This window comes from Protopterus annectens, chromosome 11.part0, assembly GCF_019279795.1.
Source record: "Protopterus annectens isolate FY-2018-M chromosome 11.part0, PAN1.0, whole genome shotgun sequence".
In the NCBI taxonomy this organism is placed as follows: Eukaryota; Metazoa; Chordata; order Ceratodontiformes; family Protopteridae; genus Protopterus; species Protopterus annectens.
This window is the reverse complement of record NC_056745.1, coordinates 145,671,934-145,693,964: the sequence shown is the minus strand read 5'-3', so window position 1 is coordinate 145,693,964 and position 22,031 is coordinate 145,671,934. Positions and strand designations below refer to the sequence as shown.

Below are 22,031 nucleotides of genomic sequence, written 5' to 3'. Positions count from 1 at the left end.
CCTGCCTCTGTCACAGTCATTGAACACCAATTATAACTCTGCTTAGTATGAACTATAAATAAAGTCTGCAGTAATGTGTCTGAGCTGGTAATTTTATTATATCTTGTAAGTGTTAATCTAGGACTAGGCTCAGCTGATGTACTGTGCATTGTCTGCTAGTCTTAACAGTGCAGCTTTGATGATATTAGGACTTTGTCTTATGGTGTAAGTATTTTCTCTTTGCATTCTAGGCTCCAGTATGAGCAGCAGATAAAATGGAACCCTACATCTCAATGATTCATTTCTGATTGATAAATAGGCACCATAATGCTACAGTGGTAAATGATACTGCCTCAAAGTTTCAGAGTCTAATTTTCAATTCTGACATCTGGCTACTGTTTCTGTACAGTAGGTATATTATCCTTATATTGACAGATATTTCCTACAGGTATTCAAGTTTCCTCCCACCTCCCAAAGACATGTTGCTTAGGATGACTGGCTGCTCTTAACTTACCACACTTGTAGTCTTTGCCTTTGCATCTGCAACATGGGTTATGGCTGAAAAGTCATAAAATTATCAGTCCAAAACATTACCTCTTTGTGAACAATTAAGCAATCTCCTGCTTTAACAAATAAAAAAAACTGATGTCTGACTCATCCTTTTTTGTTTCCAAATAAAAATGAACAAGTTGGTAAAACTGAATCTATATGACTAAGAGCATAAATTAAGTTCATAATTCCGTTACACAGGTACATACCATTACTAACAAAATCAAAGGACCTGACAAAGAGTTTTGAACATTCAGAATATTTTTTACTATAACTGGGATGTGCAGGTTATGTCAGGTGGTAGTGCAAACAGTGGAAAAAAAAAAAAAAAACAGGACAGAACATTTGAACTTATCAGATGCAACTGTTGTCTCTGCTTTACTCTGCTACTATTACTTTACAGTTCCTAATTTTAAAGACAGACTGAAGATACAACTGTTTATTTTTTCATATTTCCTCAACAGTTAGAAATAAAATCAAGTTCTAGAGGTATGAGAAATGCATATAATGTAAGTTTTCACAATTAAAGAATGAAAGACTAAGGGTGACCTAGTAAAGTGCAAAAAATGTGATAAGAAGGCATGTTTCTTTCACTTACTCATCAGGAATAACAAAGTATTCAATGAAAGTGAGATCCAGAGATATATACCTCATAACCAGAAAGCATCTAATCTACATAAAAGCTGTCCACACACCGCATGCAAAACACACATACAGCAATGGTGTAGTCATTGTTGTGGAAAAATAACATAGTTACTGTTTTCCAAACAATGTAATGAACAAATGAATTGCTGGCTTACACTTTATTTTTAGCCCTGATAAATGTATCCATGTCTTTCCTTTTGACATTAATCCTTTGGCTTCTGTCTAGTACTAAAAACACAGCCCCAGATGAAAGTTAACAAAAGAACTCCTGCACAGTGCAATGTAACTACTTCTTATCAAGAGCTGATATGTGAGATTATGCACCTCAAGGACATCAATCTGACTTTGATAGCAGTACTGGATTTGGTGTATTCTAGAAACAACTCTATTAGCTAATTGCTGGTGGATTATAAATATAGAGAGTCAATGGCTAAATTTACTATGCAACACCTAAATTAGCAAAAATACACCACAGTATCCTTGTACTGGAAAATCAGTTTCATAATCTGGCATAAGTTTTTATCAGAGCATATTACTACTTATTTATTTTATTTTACATTTGTTTACTGGGAAAGTCTGACTGGGCCAGAACTGGGCAGTTTTGAGCTGAGGCCCAGGCTGGGAAAGTCTGACTGGGCCAGAACTGGCCAGTTTTCAGCTGAGGCCCAGGAAGAAAAGCTCCACTCAAATAAAAAATAAAGAATGAAGCCATTACAAATAAGAAAAAAATATTACAATTATGAACATTATAAAGGTTCAATAGCAAAGGTATTCCAAAAAAGTACCACATTGGACATAAAAAAACTATTATTCAGAGACATGCAGTCACTATATGAAGTGAAATTCTGTGGCAGACAAATGTAAACAATTAGGTTGCTTGGGAAATACAGAAATTTGGAGAAAGCAGTGACAGATTGTTAGTAAGATATGTTAACAGATGGTAGAAGATGATGAAAGATAACCCATATATTGTCAGGTGGGTTGCAAACTGGCTCACTGATAGAACACATTTGGTCAAAATAGGAGACTCCACCTCCTCCAGCAGACCCGTAACCAGTGGTGTTCCTCAGGGATCAGTTCTGGGTGCCCTACTGTTCAGAATCTTCTTCTCTGAAGTATAGGCTAAAACTAAAGGACTGTGGCTGACAAAGTTTGCTAATGACTGCAAACTGGGAGCAATCATTGAAACCCCTAGTGATGTCAACATCCTGCAAGAAGGTCTTATACAGACTAATGACTGGTGCTAAAGTCACAGTCTTAAATTTAATGCAAAAAATGCATTATCATCCCTTTCAGCAAGGGTGATGTTCCTGCAAAATACCACATCAACAGCAATTCCCTAAGCACACAGTCAGTGGTAAGAGATCTGGGCACACAGGTTGACAGCAATCTTAACTTTGATCACCATGTTTTCACAGTGGTAAGAAGGGCATTTTATATTGCTCAGCTCATAAAGGCATTGTACTCTTCCCTCATCAGACCAATAGTAGAGTACAATGCTCCCTTTGGTATGTTCCTTTCCAAAAACCTGCAGCAGCTGGAGAGACCACAAAGGTTCCTTATGAAAAAATGTAGGGTCTTCAAGATCTGTCTTATGAGGCCAGACTGAAATCATTGTCGTTTTACTCTGTGTTATACAGACTGCTCAGAGGTGACCTGTGCCTTGCATACAGAGCAATCTCTGACCCAGCTTTGATGGAAATGCTGCACATTTGCAAGTCAAATGGCACATGGGTCACTCACTCCAAGGACCTTAACCTGGCATGTGACATCAGCAGAACTTGCTGGGGAGACAGAGTTGTTTCACAGAGGTTGCCCCACCTTTGGAACAAGCTTCCTATTCATGTTAAATAAAGCCCCTAGTTGGCCCTATTTAAGCACAATTTGGACAATTGGATGGGTAACCAGAAAATTCACCCCAGGGGTTCTACCTGTGTCCCTCTTGGACAGGGGCAATAGGTGCTGATTTTAGTGTCTGCTTGAACCAGACACCCTTGGGAACATGGGTTGAACTTGGCTAGGCTTGTAAGGGCCCTGGGGCCATTAGCTTAGTAATCTTCCATGATCCTATGATCCTATACAGCTGAATAGTAGAACCTGACTATAGACTTATATTGCCAGTTGGTAGAGTAGGAACTATATGGTAAAGTGGAAGAAAAGAGAAACAGGCAACCACAAAGGAAAATTAAAGTAGATAATGTAGATGGTTGTGCTTAGTCTGGCATGGAACAATTTATACAATTATAAATTAATTCAACATTCCACATATCTGTAGGTTAAACATCCAAATTCAGAACTGTATTCTATATATCTGAAGTGTATGAAAAGTTACATACCTTTGTATATTTTACTCGAGGAAAAGTATTTGCTTTTTTGGATAGTGACATATCTTGAACATTTTCACAGACCAATAACTTGAGTTGAAGGAACACTGGATTTAGGCCTCAGACCTTTACTTTGTTTTCAGATCATGACAGAATGGCAGAAGAATCAATGGAAGGGCTAAGTATAAAAATTGCCAAGTTTAGCAAATGTAGCATGGGATGACATGTTAAAATTATTTTTTCACAATGAATTACCTTTCTTTTTAAAGAAAAAATACACATGACTAACTTTGCTAAATGGGGGAATGAGTATATACAAGTGTCCAAACTTTCCTGCCATAGGTCAGCATTAGTTCATGATGAGGTATGGACTGCTTCCTGACAGGAACACATCCACTGCATTCAAAGTTACATGGTCCTTGTCTGATTATTGTTTGCACATATGAGTGTTATTACCAGGACATAACCAATGCATCAATAAAAAATTGCCTTTTTTGAAAATGTATACAACTGCAAACACTGCTGTAATGTTTAATAAGTAAACATAAATATTGTATTTTTGTACAAATATTACATTTGTTTAGCATATTGCATTTTGGAACCTGTTTATGTCATTATTCTAACCACAGTAAAAAACTATTTTTCTTGTAATATGAAAAATACAACCAGAAGTTAGCAAGTCTGAAGAGATGAGGGAGGCATAAATTGCTGATGTCTGTAACAGAAGATCTCTACCAGACCACAGCTACCAACATCTGCTGAATCCCCAAGCTTTTCTTCATTTTAACTCCTAAAAACATCCACCATTAAGCAGTGAAATTCTGGAGTAGAAATAATGAAGTAGTCACATTTTTTTCCTCTTAAAATTTAAATGCAATCTTCTTTGCTTCCCAAAGATGGGAAAGAATTATGTCAAAGAAAGATGGTAGTCAGCAACTCAGAAGTGTAGGTCAGCTTTCAAGAAAATACAATGTTTTGTAGAGAGATATATGCCAGAGAGGAGGAGGCCTTTTAGAGACTGCTGTGACTTGTTTTTTTGACAGGATATTTTAGGGAGGAGGGAGGATGATATATTTAGGGGTTTAGCTGGTTGTGGTTTCAGTAAGGGCAGGCTATCAATAGAAAGTTTCTGGCTGTTTCATTTCTTTCCTTATATAAAATTAGAGATATGTCCTAATGGGACTGCATTGTGAGGTAGTGTTTGATTTTTCCTTTTTGGGTTTGCCTGTCTTGGTCCCCACTGACTATTCTTGTAATAATGTCCCCTTATTGTCTTCTTTGATGCTCTGCAATAGCTGCATATGGGATTGTCAAAGTTCCTATACCATTTAACCGTACGTTTCTCACATTGCACTTTGGCTACAGCATAGCAAAACCTACCCCCAAACGTTCATGTAGTGTATCCTTGTTTTTTTCAACTATTTGTATTTTCTATAAAGAAGATTTATATGCAGTTGTTTAGCACTGGATGTCAAGAGTTGTGCTTGACCCAGTATTTCTATATACATTCATCCTAATTGTTCAAAGTTTCACAAGCATCCTCAGAATGCATTCATTGCCCGCTGGCTGGTAGTGCTATACGATGGGGACTTGCATTTTATAAGATCCTTGTGATGTATATAATGCTTGTTTCACTGAATGTTTACAATGCAGATGTTGCTGCAGATAAACATTTTAAGTAACACTGGAGTTTTTAGGGCACGTGCCAAATACTTTTGTTGAAACAATTGGTATGAAGGTTATTTCTGTTTTTATTACTATTTTAATGTTACTTTTTTCATACTGGCTAAAGAGATGCTAGATACAGCATTATGCGTTGATAAAGATCAGACCATGGTTACCTCTCAACCAGTTAGGATACAGATGTTTCTAGACCTGTTTTATAAGGAAAAATGTGAATATATAGCGTCACTTATATTAAAATCCTCACTTTAATGTTTAAGGAACATAACATGCTTTCCCATCTTTAAAACGTTTCCATTAATATTTTCAAAACCTACTGTACAACTTGCATACAACACAAATAGTTTTATATTCTTTGTAAGCATTTCTCAGCAATTTTTAAATTAAGATTTATATAGACCATATGAAATAGTCTCCAAATCTAAAAAAGATGGAATTGAAAAATTAAGTCTACAGTCTTATTGGATTCTAAAATTACTACTAAAATAAAGGAACAGATTCAGGAGGTTCTCAGAACAATTCAATCCAGCTAATTCCAGAAAAGATATTTTAATGTACTTATTTCTTTTGTTATTACCTTACAATTTAAATAATTTATGTTTATTATTTATACATTTTTCATTTGCTTATGTCTGCACCAATGTCTTATGCAATCCTTGTAACTGTTGTCTGTTATTTTGTGTAACTTGTATTCAAATTGTCTCTGTGCAGCCCAGGTTAGGCTTGAAATTACTCAGTTTTGATCAGCTCCATTTCCCAGTAAACAAAGATATATAAATGCATAAATAAATACATTTATTTAGAGGTGCAATAATTAGTTATTCATCTTACATTAAAATGCAAAAACTATAATCATGAATATCCCTATACAAAAACATAAAGGAATTAGAGGAAGTACTAATTTTAAAGTATTATAAACAATTAATGAGCAACTCAGGAAGTTAAAGATTCAATGAAATACTTATAGCACACAATTTCCATGGCATGAAGCTAATAAAGTACCAAAATGTTTTGAATGAGCAGAAGCTCCATCTAGATATTTTGTCAAACTCATAGAAAACAAATACAGAGCCTAATAATGGGGTTACTACATTACAAGAGCATGGCAAATATAGATTAGACAATGATATAATTTTGCATAAGTTTATAGATATTATTTATTATTTATTTGATATTTGTTGACCAAGATAGTCTGATTGGGCTAGTACCCCTTTTCAGTGGAGGGCTGGGGAGAAAAGTTCCACAGTACAATTAAGCAAAACTTACAGAAACTGACTTAATATACAATAATAATACAATAAAATTACGGGATTGTAGTTCAGGACAAAAAATATACAACGGTGGTGGTGCTGCGGTAGCATTGTCACCTCGCAGTAAGATGTTGTCCTGTTCGATTCTCAGCTAAAAGCGTCTTCTGTGTGGAGACATGCATGAATGGGCGTACCTTCTTTGAAGGTTGTGCATGAGGGCTGGCAACTCGGCACGTAAAAATCTACTGCCAATCATTAGCAGACCGGAGTTCTGCTGTGGTGACCCCTAACTGGGAAAAGCTGAAAGACACAACAACAACAGAGTAAATGAGCAGCTGTTCTTTTAGGTACAAGTTAAACAATCAGTAAGAAATACATTTAGTATAAGATACTTATCTTGAGGCAGGTAGTGACAATAAGCTAGCAAAAAAATATATATATATATCATAAGGATAGTCCTCTGTAGAGAACTGTGCTTTTTGAATGCTTATGTTTTGCAGCAATAGTGTGTGAGGGAGGTAATTATGAGGCAGTTGCAGGTGGGATACAGGGATCATGTTATATTTTACAAAAATAAACTCTATAGTTTTCTTTTTTATTTACAAGAAGGGTACATAAAACTCTTATTAAACCAATTTAACTTACCTGTTGTTCCACCATCACTTTAGCTTTGATAACTGTTCATTTTAATTAAAGTGAAATTATGACTGTAATTATTATTTTGAGATTTTATAAATATCTTGGTTTGTGGGGGGTTTTTTTGCATAATTTCATAAAACTTTGACTACCAAAATCAGCAAAACTTTAGCCATGTATAATTATTTCCAACTAATGGTACTGATTTACACGTAAATAGATCTACAACAGTTTTAATACCAAAATACTGCTCTATTGAACCTTAACAATTATCTTCTAATAGCTCTTTTTGATCCAGACTTAAAAATCTATGCTATTGTATATGTTAAGATTATTTAAACTGGCTATTATGTAGTTTCTCCTTATCAGTCTGGTTTTCTGACATCTATATAATTGATTGTTCAAACTTTGACCTTTGAATCCATTGTGCTTTTGAATGACCTTCATAACAATCCTATTTTTCACTCTAGTTATTGTTACAACTAAAACCTTTCACAAAGTTAAGTCTACATTTATATCTGCTACAGTGAAATCAATGGAATTTCCTGTTCCCTTTGTGGAAGCTGTGAAAGTCTTGTCCTTTAATCTTTGGGTGTAGTCCATCCTGCCCATATACACTGCAATATTAAAACGCTGTTAATCAAAATAGTAAAATAAACTCCCCTATGAGCAGAAATCCTTTCTTTTTTTCACGTGCATCCTACAAATGCTTCATCAAACGTTCATATTAGCATTTGTTCTGCACTGCCTAGTAGCCTAGTGGTAGAGGACCCTTATAACTGCAGGCCATGGAAATACTCCATCCTCTGAATCCAGTACTGATGGGAAGAAGAAAAAGAAACTAAAACCTGAAGGAAAGAGGTGCACCATTACAGCAGTTTGAAGAAACTTTGGAGAAGAAAGAAAAGGCAAATGGGGCACACAGTCTTATGCAGATGATGCAGAAGCTTGGTAAGTAAGAATACCCAGCTCTTGTTCCAAAGTTAAAAGGGGTTTCACCTGTCTGTGTGCAAGTTTTCCCACAGAAAACCTTCTAGTTAAGGTAAGAGTCGTACTATCCTTAATGAGAAAACATGCTCCATTTCAGCTTTAAAAATAATCACAAAGGGATTTCAGCCAGGAAACATGAATATTATTCCTAACTGATAAAGAAATATTTTACTGTCCTTAGGAATTGGGTGGCACAGCGGTTCATGCAGTTCCCTATGGCTTCCAGATGTTATAGGTTCATAGGTTCATACTAGGCTATCTGCCCTAGGGCATTTATAAGACTAGCCAGAGTGTGTTTGGCTTTCACCACCCATTTTAAATTCATTTTGCTATGCCCTTTTTTGAGGTTAGTATACTGTGCCTCTGTCTAACAGTGACACAGAAGTCATACCCGGGGTAAACCTACGATCTCCCATCCACTCATCAAGATTCCTCTTGAAGAGAGTCAATGAGAGACTCTGCCTAACCTAAACTGGGATTTTATTCCAGAGTGAAGGGAGCCTCTGGGCTATGAATCTGTCCCTCCAGCATGTCCTATTTATTTCAGTGCTGAGGTTCAAGTCTCTTGAGCGCGTAGCTCGATGGGATTTGGATTTTCTGAGGTGCAGCATGTCCATTAATTCCGGGTTGGACATGGCTTTATATGTCAGGCACAGATCGCCTCTGAACAGGCGGTATGCCAGAGTAGAGCTGGAGTTCCTTTAACCGGGCAGCATATAACATCTGTTTGAGCCCTTAGATCCTCTTGGTGAGGTACTTTTGGGGTCTTTCCAGTTGCTGCAGATGTCTGGTAAGGTACATCCCAAAAGGGACATTGTACTCAATTATGGGCCTGATGAGAGATGAGTAAAGAAGCACGATGACCTCCCCTGATCTAGATGTGAATCCCTTCATGATTAGGTGGGCTATATAAAATGTTTTTCTAACCACTTTGGCCACGTGGTTGCCAAATGAGAGATTGCTATCAACTTGGGTCCCCAGGTCCCTAATTACTTCTTCTGTACTTAATGGATTACCACCTATGTGGTAATTTGTGGGCACTTTGTTTTTGCCAAAGGGGATGACTATACACTTTTTGGCATTTAGCTTGAGGCCATGGCTCTGGCACCAGTTGTCTGTTTCTATAAGATTATTTCTATAACTCCATACTCCTTTCTCCTGAGAACTCTAATTTTTTCTTTCTTTTCAAAAACTTACTGCTTGGGTCAACTGACTTATGCAATTATTCTCATATTTTTTTATTGTAGATTTTTGCTTTCAAGATCACCTATGTTAAAGAGCCTTTGGGTCAATGACATTAATAACAAAGTGGAATAAATAAAGCTGCTCATCCTTATTAGGATGCAAAGCAAACCAGACCAAGGTGCCTGGACATATTTGGTGGCATTAAATCAGGCTAGTCATTGAATCTTAAACTTTATGAGAACACCCACTACATCAAAGAAAATAGATGAAAGATATACACAATGTATGCAGTTCAAAAGGAATGAGTCCTTGTTTATGTTTCTCGGAAGGGAGAATCTGCAGTCTTAGCAGTTCTGAAACAGTAAGCCTTTTAGAGTGAGAATACATTCCTGGTTTGTCTCTTACTGTGAAAATATGCTCAACCAATTCCTGAAGTAAATGCCATCCATGCTTATATGTTAATATTTTGTTGAGGGTGTGTCCCCACATGCATCATAGATGCAAACACCCTAGAACTCCATCTGACTTAGAACTGCAGACTGCCACACCATTATGACTTCCATGCAGCAGACTGAAGAACATATACCTTCTTTCTTGTATATGTAAAATATCATATTGATGCTGCCCGACATTATTTGAAGGACGTTGCCTGCAAGACAGCAAAGACGTTTTATTGAATTACTGCTCATTAATATGAATAAATATAAGCCCCTCATCATAAAAAGCCAAAAATGTAGGTACTGTATTATCTATCAAAAATCTGGCAGGCCCAGTCAGAGATTTTCCTGACATAGCATTCAGTCTAAATTATGAAGTAGTTAATGGCTGGTGTTTTTCAAATGCTGTTCCATAAGAAAGCATGTGATGCTGCTGGCCTCATGTCAGCATAAGCACATTACTGTCAGCTAACATGTATCCTTATACCTGTAAGAATGTTCCAACTGTTCTTCTTATACCCATAACAAATGTGATTGCTGTTTAACACAGACTGTAGACTTAGAAAGCCTATGCCCAACCCTCATTTAAAAATGCTCCTAAATATTGCTGAGTCTCAACTAGATCTACTGAACTTTTCTTATGTCAGATATTCATTTATTTACTTTGTTTATTTTTATTTTGATAACCTATACAATCTAATTGGGTGTAATTAATTTTTACCACAAACTTAGGAAAAAAAGTTTGCAGATAGGAAACGTAGCAGACATCAACTAACTATACACATAGAATAGTTGAGCATGCAGGTTCATCAAATGCCAGACATAAATTAATCTATAATTCAGTAAGTACATTAGATATACAGAAATTACCATTAAGTAGATTGTAAATTATGACTGTGCAGCAGTTACGTGGATAAGTGAAAACTAGCTTGAGTTTACATTAGGTAAAGGGTGCTAGTTTGCATCATGTGGTGTGTGTGTGTGTGTGTGTGTGTGTGTGTGTGTGTGTGTGTGTGTGTGTGTGTGTGTATACGCCTGTGTCTGTGCATTTCAAGCCAGAATGATAACACAAGTTAAGTGTAGAGTTAAGGGTTTCCCAAGACTGACTGCATATGTTCCAGCAAGGAAATTAAAAGAATGAAGAGAAAGACGGCAAACACCACAGTTAGGCAATTTATAAGTGTTCTAATTACAGCCAGTATGAAACATGGATCTCTGGAAAGGAAATGACTAGAAGGCTAGATGAACCTGTGGTATTTCTGGTGAGATGATACTATTGCGACATGAAAATGAGTGGCCTGGGGAATGCTTACATTTCCTTCACACTGTTTTGAAGATAAATAAGTTAAAATGAATTGTACAAAGAGAAGCTAGATATGCACATGGAAATCCTTGAAAAAGATAGGCAACGATGGTGCTAGTTACATGCATTTCTATAGCACATTTATTCACACAACACACAAGCTTGAATTTATGTGTTGTATCTCTTTAATCAATCCGCATGCTTTTCATACTGTAGTATGTTAAAAATAACTGTGAGCTGACAGGCTGAAGACTTTAGCAGCTTTCTTCTGTCAGATAAGCAGCTTTAAATAACTAACCCTGGTTGTATATAATTGCATATAATTGTCCAATTACTTGCTTTGTCATTTTTTGCTCCACAAAGGCTTGAATTCATCAGTAAAAATATTCCACAGACTCTTTAAATTTATTCCCCTGCATTTTATTACAAAGTCATGGTGTGGACAGATCAGTGCATTATTAGTACATGTGCACCTTGTGTGTGCACAATGCATGTTTTGTGGTGCTCAGACAAAATATCCCAGCAAATATAATTATCCTAAATTCAGTTTTAATTAGTGTAAATTGACTAGCCTAAGACACTAAATATTTTTGTTTGTGGTAAAATGTGTTATTGCTCAAATTTCTTTTGCTTCTTGGAACATAGCTATGTGGTTTCTTAAATGAAAGGACATACCAGTTATTGGCTGTACACGTTCATAATAAGAGTTTTTAAGGAAATATGTCATGCTTTAAGCATATTTAGCATTACTTTGGGAATGCAAGACAGCAGCAGAAAAGTACAGTTTTGTACCTGCCATAAATGTAGATGTTCGAGTGTATACCCTGCTGCAGTCATCACACTTGGGTTATCCTGTCGTCAGGCGGTCCCGCAGTCAGCCTGAATTCCAAAGTCTTGGTCTGGCATCGGTTGCTGTCGCTTCTTCCCTGACGTCAGTGTGCCAGGGGTATATAAGAGGTATCCAATGCCATTTTCTTCAGTTTTTCTTGCCCCATATGTCAGGTGCCCCCCCAAAAGGTGGTCAGTAGATAGTACCAATAATAAAAGTTTAGCACAAACAAAACATCCCTCCAGCTATATGCAAATACACCACAAAGGTTGTATCAGATTGTAAGGAATTGAAAGGTTTCAGTTAGGTCAGAGGGGATGGAGGGAGGGTAACCTGGACTGCAGCAGGGTATACACTCGAACATCTACATTTATGGTAGGTACAAAACTGTACTATGTTCATCGTGTTACCCTGCTGCAGTCATCACACTTGGGTTGAATCCCAAAGCTAAGGATGGGAGGTGGAGTCAAACAGGGTTAGAGGAGGCTAGAAGGCCCTGCAAAACTACAGTGGCGAAGCCAGCTCTGGACTTACAGTAAAGTGGTAAGTGATAGTGTTTGGTGAAGGTGTGTACTGAAGTCCAAGTTGCAGCTGTCAGAATATCCTTGGTTGGCACCCCCATGAGGAAGGCTGTAGATGTAGCTGCTGCCCTGGTGGAGTGGGGCCTTATGTTAGCAGGAACTGGTTTTCCATGATGGGTGTAGCAAAAATGTATGCAATGTCCTATCCATTTGGAAATGGTCTGTTTTGAGATAGCCTTTCCTTGTGATGCTGTAGCATAGGATACAAAAAGCTGGTCAGATTTTCTGAAAACCTTAGTTTTATCCAAGTAGTAGTTTTGTATATAGTTTTTGTATGCAGTTTTTATATGCATTTACACGCAGTATTTTATATGTGTCTTTTATATGCAGTTTTCTCTATATGTAGCCTTCTCTACATTTATAAGTTTTATATAAGTTTTATATAGCTTTAATGCCTTAATTGACCTATGGCATCAGTGAGTGAGTCAATGGTTCCATCTGTATATAAGCAATGGAGTATTTTATTTTCTTGTCTGATGAAGCAATTAGTTTTGCGAAAGCGCTCACCACTGTTCTTATTTATTTTTTTGTGTTATTAAAGACGCTATCGTGTGGTACCTCGGTGTATTTTTGGTTATATATAGATTTTCTGAAAACCTTAGTTTTATCCAAGTAGTAATGTAGTTGCCTGTGAATGTCCAAGGAGTGCAGGAGTCTTTCTCCTTTGTTCTGTGGATTTGGGAAGAAGGTGGGTAAATGGATGGTTTGATTTAGAGCCACACTGGATGCCACCTTTGGCATAAAGGAGGGGTTAGTTCATAGAGAGACTCTGCCTTGATGAAAAATGAGGAAAGGCTCTACTACCATTAGTGCCTGTAGCTCTGAGACTCTTCTGGCTGAAGTAATTGCTAGCAGCAGGGCAGTCTTCCATGATATAAACTTTAAATCAGCTGAGAAAGCTGGCTCAAAAGGTGTTTTTTCCAGAACAAAGTTGAGGTCCCAAGTTGGTGTTGGTGCTGTCTTGAGAGGCCTAATGTTTTTGGCCCCTCTGAGATACTGCCTTAGAAGTGGATGTGAAAATAAGGGAGGATCCATGTTGTAATGAGCTGAAATAGCTGAGGCGTGGATTTTAATAGATGAAAAAGAAAGTCCTTTGTGTAACATCTCAGTTAAATATTGTAGACTCTGAGGTATGTTCGGCTCAAGGGTATGTTGGCCTTTAGCTTGGTTCCAGGTGCAAAATCTTTTCCATTTGTCTGAGTAGGCTTTCCTGGTGCTGGGCCTCCTGGCCTCCAGAATGACATCCATAACAGCTTGTGAAAGAGGAGCTGGCTGGTTGCTTAGGTGATTTGCCACACAGCCAAATTTAAGGTTTTGAGCTGGCTGTGTAGAATCTGACTGTCTTGCTGTGTGAGCAGATGAGGTATTTGTGGTAAAATCCATGGTTGGCCATGGGCCATGTTCCTCAGTAGTGGGTACCAGTGCTGGCGTGGCGAGTCTGGGGCAATGAGTATCATTCGGGGTCTCTCCATCCTGACTTTCAGCAGCACCTTTGTGAGAAAGGGTAATGGAGGAAAGGCATATACTGTCAGCATTTTCCAACTGAATGAGAGTGTGTCCACTTTCCAAGCTTGATGGTGAAATGTCCTGGTGCAAAATTTCGATAGCTGATAGTTTTGGGCGTTGGTAAACAGGTCTATGTCTGGGAGCCCCCATTTTTGAGTTATCATTGCAAATACTTGTGGATCCAGTTTCCACTCATGGGGATCCATGATGTTCCTGCTTAGGTCATTTGCCAATGTGTTCTTTTTTCCTGGCAGGAATTGAGCTTGTAATTGAACTTGGTAAGCCAGTGCTGTGTTCCACAAGGTCATTGCTTGCCTGCATAGAGGGTAGGAGTGTGTACCCCCTTGCTTGTTTATGTACCACATTACTGTGGTGTTGTCTGTCCTTATTATAAGCTGTCCTGGCTGTAAGAGGTCCTTGAAGGCTGTCAGAGCATTCTGTACAGCTAGCATTTCCTTTTGATTAATGTGCAGATTTCTTTGATCTGCAGTCCATATGCCTTGAACGCACTGTCCTGCCATGTATGCTCCCCCAGGCATAGTCCGATGGATCTGTTGTCATAGTTTGCCTGGCTGGGGGTAAGGTGAAAGGCTGACCCTTGTTGAGGTGACATGCCTGTGACCACCATAGAAACTCCTGTTGAAGGCAGGGAATGAGAGGTATCATTGTTTCCAAGCTGTGGTTGTGTTGAGTCCATACACTTTTCAGGTACCATTGTAATTTCCTCATATGCAGTTTTGCAAATGGTATTAGTAGTATGCAAGATGCCATGAAGCCCAAAGCCTGTAGAATTTTTCTTGCAGGGAGTTGGGTCTTTGTTGCCATTATTTTGAAGTATGGAGTTAATTGTAGTTGTTTGTCTGGCGTCAGATAAGGCATCTGGGCCGTTGTATTCAAGCTGGCACCCAGGAATGTCATAATTTGTGAGGGCACTAGTTTTGATTTCTTTTCATTTACTGTGTACCCTAGGCAACTTAGAAGGTGTTTTACAAAAGCCAGATGTTGTAAGAGAATGTCCTTGCTTTCTGCTTGGATGAGGCAGTCGTCCAGGTATGGGTATATTTGAATTCTTCTTTGTCTGCAGTATGCAATTACTTGTGTCAGGCATTTTGTGAAGACCCTGGGTGCAGTAGATAAGCCAAAGGGCAGTGCAGAGAATTGGTAATGAGTTGAACCTGCAATGAAATGGAGGTATCTTCTGCAATTTTGTCTGATAGGGACATGCAGGTATGCCTCCTTGAGGTCCAATGTTACTAGCCAAGCTTTTTTGTCCAACATGGGAAGAAGCTGCTGTAGTGTTAGCATCTTGAATTTGGGTACTTACAAGAAGGTGTTTAGAATCGAAAGGTCCAGAATGGGTCTCCAAGCCTTGTCCTTTCTGGGGACTAGAAAGAGCCTTGAGTAAAATCCTTGGCCTTGCTCCTGTGTAGGTACCAGTTGAATGGCTCTCATGTCCATGAGAGCTGTAATTTGTTTTTGTGCCTCTGCCCATTGATTTTGTGGCAGGTTTGGCATTCCTTTTATCCTTGGCAAGGTGTGGAAATGGAATCTGTATCCTTGTGAGATAATGTCTAGGACCCATTTGTCCTTTGTGATGATGCGCCAGTTGTCTGCAAAAAGTGCTAATTTTCCTCCCAATGGAGCTGCCAAGAGAGCTTTGCTTGGCAGTTTGAGGTTTAAGTCATTGGGTTTGTCTTCTAGTAGTTTGGGACCTGTCTTCTCCTCCCTTCTGTGTTGCAGTGCCCCATTGGTGAGTTTGTAAGGGATTTGTGCTTGTCCTCTGCCCCTTGGGCATCTGTATTTACCTTCTGTGGTCTATCAGAAGCTGGAAAGGACCGATTTTTGTTGGCCAATTTCTGCTGAAGCGTGGGGGTTTTACCTGTAAGAAATATTTGACCGTCCGCATAGATTTTGCCTTATCCTCCATTTTCTTTAAAACCTCTTCTGCTTTAACTCCAAATAAGACATCCTGCTGTAAGGGTGCATCTAGTAACTTTGCTTTAACATGATCAGGCAGAGTTTGTTCCTTTAACCAAGCATGCCTACGTATAACAAACCCAGTAACAGCTGCTCTACAGGAAGCTTCCAAGGAATCAAATCCACATTGCAAAGTATGTTTGCCCACCTGTTCAGCTGCATGCAACAGATCCTGCATTTCCTTGAATTCAGACTGTTGAGGTTGCGTGCTCATATTTTGTTTTATTTGAGACATTAGGAATTGCTGGTATTTCACCATGTGAAATTGACAATTTAGTGCTCTCATAGCTAGAGTAGCTGAGGTGTAAACCTTCTTCCCCCACCTATCTAGTGCTCTGGAGTCCCTTTCTGAGGGTACAGAATTTTTAGCCATGGAAGCCTTAGCCCCTTTGGGACCTTGGGAGATAGTCTCTGGGTCAGCAACAGGGCTTTTGTAAAGGAATTTGTGAGAGTCAGGCACTCTATAGTATCTGTCTGGTTTGGCTGGAGCAGGAGGCAGAGAATCTGGATTTAGACTAGATTCTAAGTAAACATCATCCACAATGTCTAAAACTGGAGGGATAGCAAGTGGCCTGTGCTGGGGGAGTAAAAGAAACTCTCGGAGCCTTTTCTTTGAGTCGGAGTAGTCCTGACCTTCCCAGTGGAAATGTTCCCTCATGGTATGTAAGGTTTCTCCAAAGGAATAGTCTTCAGGGGGAGAAGCTGAGGGAATGGAATCTTCAGCATCAGAATCTTCATAAGGGGGAAAGGAGTAATCCTGTTCCTCAGAGGAGTCTGAGGAAATAGACACTTGATCAGAGGAGGCATAATCTTCCTCTTGTCTAGGCCTTTTGTCTGGGGGGGGGGGGGTTGGAACCCCTGATAAAAGAAATCAAATCTTCAGCCATTTTAAGCATCTGTTTCTTAGGCATGGGGCCTTGAATTGGAGACTGATGTGCAGTCTTTTTTGATTTTAGAGGAGTCTTAAGCTTAGCATAAGATTTTATGGTGAGAGTAGTCGATCTGAAGACACCTTCTGTAACTGAAAGTTTTTCCACAGCACCGGCTTCTCTTTCTGCAATGTTGTCAGTAGGGCCTAAAGAAAATGGCTGCGTCGGCCTAGAACTCTCTGCTTGAAAATCCAAAGCGGACTGGGGTTGCAATTCTGCAGTCGCCATGGGCTGCGTAGGCATCTCACTGAAAACCAGAGAACCGGCGACCAGCCCAGCTGAGGCCTCAGAGTCTGGCTTGGATCTAGGCTGCCTGTCTTTATCTTTGCGTTTTTTATGCATGCCGGTAGTCGGTTGCTCCGATGGCATAGTGTAATTAAATTTCCTACTGAAGTAGTGTCGTGCGAAATCAAAGCGTCGCTTTATAGTACGCTTATTGAACCTAGCACAAAACCGACAACCAGTGATGTCGTGGTCTGGGCCTAGGCAAGGTATACAATAAGAATGAACGTCCTTATGAGGTATTTGCTTCCCACAAGAAATGCAATTGTTAACTTTTTCTGACATCGGACTGAGGCAAGAAAAGGTTCCCCAATGGGGTACTTAGCTTTGAAGACTTCGGACTGAAATTCGATTTGAAAATCTCAGGTGTTGGCCGACCGGCACTTGCAAACTGCTTCTGCTTCAGGCACCGCGCGGCAAGAAAGACTGAAGAAAATGGCGTCGGATGCCTCTTATATACCCCTGGCTCACTGACGTCAGGTAAGAAGTGACAGCAACCGATGCCGGACCAAGACTTTGGAATTCAGGCCGACTGCGGGACCACCTGACGACAGGATAACCCAAGTGTGATGACTGCAGCAGGGTAACACGATGAACATCACAGGCAAGTTTATGTTCTTTTACTAATAGCTGGAAATGTTCACTTCTACTCAATATGGACTCATTCTACTTGATATGTTGAGGTCGGTAAATTCTACCTTGATTTATGTACCTCTGCATGAGCAGAGTCAAATTTCATTGATGAATGTATATTTGAAGTAAATTCTGAAATGTTCTTTCTTCCAGAAGCTTAGTTATTTGCGTAAAACCTTTCACGTGATTTATTCCAATTTTCAGGCTGTTTTCAGAAGACATGCCTGCTAGGAGATGTGTGAGCGCTTTGTTATGTTAAATGGATTTGGCTTGCCATTTTGTTTTGGGATATACAGACTTACAAAAGTTAACATGCTTCTTCTTCTGTTATAAAATAAATCGCCACTGCTGTTGCTCATCTCTCCCCCCAGTACAAGCACAAGCCGGCAGGAGTTTCAGGCACAGGGATAACTTAGGATATCAAGCTGACTGGCAAAAGAAGACCTTAATAAGCACTATTTGCATTTTTTTCTTAACTGTGAAAGAGTAAATAGATTTATCAACACAATATATTTGATCATTCAGAGACAGATAACATCAACATGGTGCAGCAGCTGTTTTCTGTGAGAACACTGTGCATCCTTTCTGTGTCCATGGGGGTTCTCACCAGGTACTCTGCTTTCCCCATATACCCCAGAGATATTCCAAGAATGAACTAACATTCATACAAATTGCCTACTGTGTGTGTGTGTGTGTGTGTGTGTGTGTGTGTGTGTGTGTGTGTGTGTGTGTGTGTGTGTGTGTGTGTGTGTGTGTGTGTGTGTGTGTGTGTGTGTGTGTGTGTGTGTGTGTCATATGGGAGCAACTGTATGCATCCTGCAATGAGATGTGCCCCATTTAGGAATGTTTTTTATACCTTGTAATCAGTGAGTGGAGGTATAGGCCATAGCCCCCCTATGACCCTGAAACTGGATTAAGTGAGTCAGAAAATGTGAATGAGTGAATGAATGAATGAATGAATGAATGAATGAATGAATGAAGATACAATTAAAAAGCGATTATGAAATTGATAGTTTTAACTGTGATGTAAGATGAGTAACTTGAAACGCTCAAGCATGACTTACAAGTCACTTAACCATGCAGCAATCCTAGGCTGTCATAGATAAGGAACAATTAGGCCATTTGGGTTTACCCAGTCAATGAATAAGTAAAATAAAGAAAAATATCATGGAACACAAACATGCTGACTCTAGACTGAAGATAAAATGCATCCTTTGATACATAAATTCTTACAATGGCAATGCTATACAATAGTCTTAAATTGGCAATGGCTATAGTACATATTCACAATTATTTACAAACTCTAGCAGCTTTGCTTCACTTATCATCACATCCCCAACCCCCCCACCCCAAAACAGATAAGAACGTCTCTCTTAAATTTCTAAAGTACGGATGCTTGCACAACCATTGTACATACATTCAACATTCTGCACTGATTCAGTGCATGCATATTGTAAGCATGTGCAAATACAATTAATATAAGTGTTTATGAAACAGCAACTTGAAAGAAACAAGAAACATGACTAGCAATATCAATTTAACAAGAAAGCTGTACAGTTACTTATATGATCATATTTCCCCATCACAATTCCAGAAACAAATTAATATTTTGACATCAATTCCACTGCAGGTCACACATAACAGAAGAACTGGAGCTAGAAAGGAAACTGAAAACTGTGGAAGGAAAACTATAAGACAAGGTGTTATAACTAGCCTTATTACTTTTAGAGCCACTAGGCAAAACAGCATTGACAGGACTAGAAAAGTAAACTCAGTCATTTTGAGTGGACAGCATATGGTCTGGTATTATAAATATCACTTGCAAACTTTCACACTTGGTATGAATATTATGTTGTCTTATACATTTAAAGAAAGGAACAGTTATTCATGGCTTGAACCTTGTTATATTTGTCTCAAACTGATCAGGTTTGTTTTCCAGAACACCACTATCAGATTGAGGGTCATGAGGAATTATTTAAATAAGCCTCCAATTTTTGTCTAACTTTAGCACCATCTTCTCTTTGCATTATGTGGGACCTCGGATCATTAGTTTTCTGCACTGCAATATCTGCTGTGTCCTATGTTTCCTCCCACTCAAGGTTTCAAGTGTAAATATACTGGCTTGGTGAAGGACGGGTTTGCAAAATAGTGGCAGTTGTGATAAAAGAAGATACTGCAAGCCCAGCTACCTGAAACTTTGCAAATAATTATATGTCATTTGTGAATAGCAACATGATTCATATGTTTGTGTTACAAATGTATTAGAATTGTATGTTAAGTTATGTGTATATCAAACTGATGGTACAGAAGTGTGTATTTAAAAGGTTTGTACAGTACTGAGCTTAAAGATGTGTCCACAGTGTACCCTACTGGAAAGGAACAGAAATGTATATAAACTACTGTAACTGTGTAAATGTATATATTTTAACAGTGGGAATTGGCACATAGAAGGTTAACTTGGAAAACTTCAAAAAAAATAGTTGAAATCAAACTATTTTATAACTGCGCCATAAAAGATAGTTTAATGCAGCAAGGAGACAGAATGTCTAAAACTAGGGAGCCTTCTGCATTGTCTTGTAAGTGTTTTATTATTTTATGTCTTCCAGCAGCTGCAAAGATCTAAGGGCTATATATTTTTCACAGGTAGATGCTAAAGGCTAGCAGCTTCTAGCAATGGGGTTTAGCTTGGGAACTAAAGTCAGATGACAAGAAATGATGTTATCCTGCAAGCTAGCCCAGCAGTAATATTTGATACATTAATTTAAGAACTCTGATAGAAATAGTGCCTTTTGTATTTGTCTTTGACCTGACAATATCAGCTGGAAAAAACATTCATCACATATGCCTTGCCTGGCTCTGTACGTAAGTTAACTAGGGTATAATAATTTCTCTTAAATGCAGACAGGAATATAGTGAAGTATAGCTTAGATGTATTCTGTATTTATTTAAAACTGCCCTGCAATGTTGTTTTAAGTATTTCGTGTGATTTTGAACTCTGATGTAACTGTGATTGTTTACTGAGGTTTTTTTTTTGTTTTTTATTATTTATTATTAAATATATTTAAACATGTCATTGTGACTGATATTTGTGAGACATATTTAAGCTCTGAGAACATTTGCATATTTATTTGGTGACACTGTGGGCCACTCCTAATAGCCTTGCTCTTGGTCAAACTGCCATTTTGATTACTAGTAACATTACACAGTAAGATTGTACACCCTTTGTTAAGGGTCTTAAAGTAGCTGATAAAGAGTTGGCTGGTGGCAGTAATAACTACCTTATAGTCTGGGAAAAAGGGGACATAGCTAGTAAACCTGTGCCAGCCTTTCCCAGGTGTGTGTGTGTGTGTGTGTGTGTGTGTGTGTGTGTGTGTGTGTGTGTGTGTGTGTGTGTGTGTGTGTGTGTGTTTGTGTATAAATCAAATCTCAAAGAGTGTGTGTCAGCTACTTGGGCAGGGACACAAAGCCCTGGTTGGACAGAGAGGGTGCTGGAGGTCTTGCCTTGGCCATTCAGCTGAGATCTCAACACTACAGCCGTACCAGTGGGGAGTCTTATTGGGGATCTGGAGAAAGAGGGAGAAACCATCCCTGGACTGACTATGGTCTCTGTGTGCTCTTAAGGGAAATTGTACTTTATTGTGTGTGTACTTGTCATCCTCCCAGTGTGTACATCCCCCACTTTTGCCAGTGGTGAGGATTGAGGCTCCTTGATTATTGGGCCAGTGGTGGGGCGTCACAGCTGTCATAAAACTTTTTATGTGAAGCTTCGGCTCATCGGTTATTTTGCTTTAATGAATTGTGCAGAACAATTTTAAGCTCAGGTTTTGACTCAACATTTTCATGTCTGTTTTTATCTGTCTTCCAAGCATCAGCAGTGAAGGGCTTACTCCTGGGGCACTGTGTGCAGAGCTGTGTGAGGATCTGGTCATCTCAATATGTTTTTAGCTATGCGAACTGCTCTCTCTCACAATCAACATTTGATTGTGAATAGCTAAGACTTGAAGCAGTAGAAGTAAAGCCACTCTTGTCTCCAAACTGTTGGAGCTTATTTAACAAAAATCATGTACTGTTGTCTGCAGCAAGTTCAACTGCTACCCATATCTTGACGATATAGGTTTGAATCTTGGCTATTCATTGTTGGTACATGCATGTATTATTTTTATATCACAAGAGTAAAAGTCCACAACTATGAGGCAGCTTTTCCTTTCAAACTCACATAAGCCAGCAGCTATCTCTTGCCAAGGATTTGTGATAAGGATTTTGGAATGAATACCTCTCTTTTCTGTGATGGTTAATAAAAAATACACAATTGA

General features: G+C 38.7%; 1 protein-coding gene across 11 annotated transcripts in view; it reads right to left on the bottom strand.

Moving 5' to 3' along the window:
• A4GALT (alpha 1,4-galactosyltransferase (P blood group)) overlaps positions 1 to 22,031 on the bottom strand; it is a 1,248,973-nt gene that overhangs the window by 1,141,916 nt on the left and 85,026 nt on the right. For 9 of the 11 annotated variants that reach the window (XM_044087539.1, XM_044087541.1, XM_044087542.1 and 6 more), the window contains exon 2: positions 3,510 to 3,675. The exons of the other annotated variants lie outside the window; for them this stretch is intronic. The gene's annotated coding sequence lies outside the window, so the exon portion shown is untranslated. The remainder of the gene's footprint in view (positions 1 to 3,509; positions 3,676 to 22,031) is intronic. 11 annotated transcript variants of the gene reach the window in all.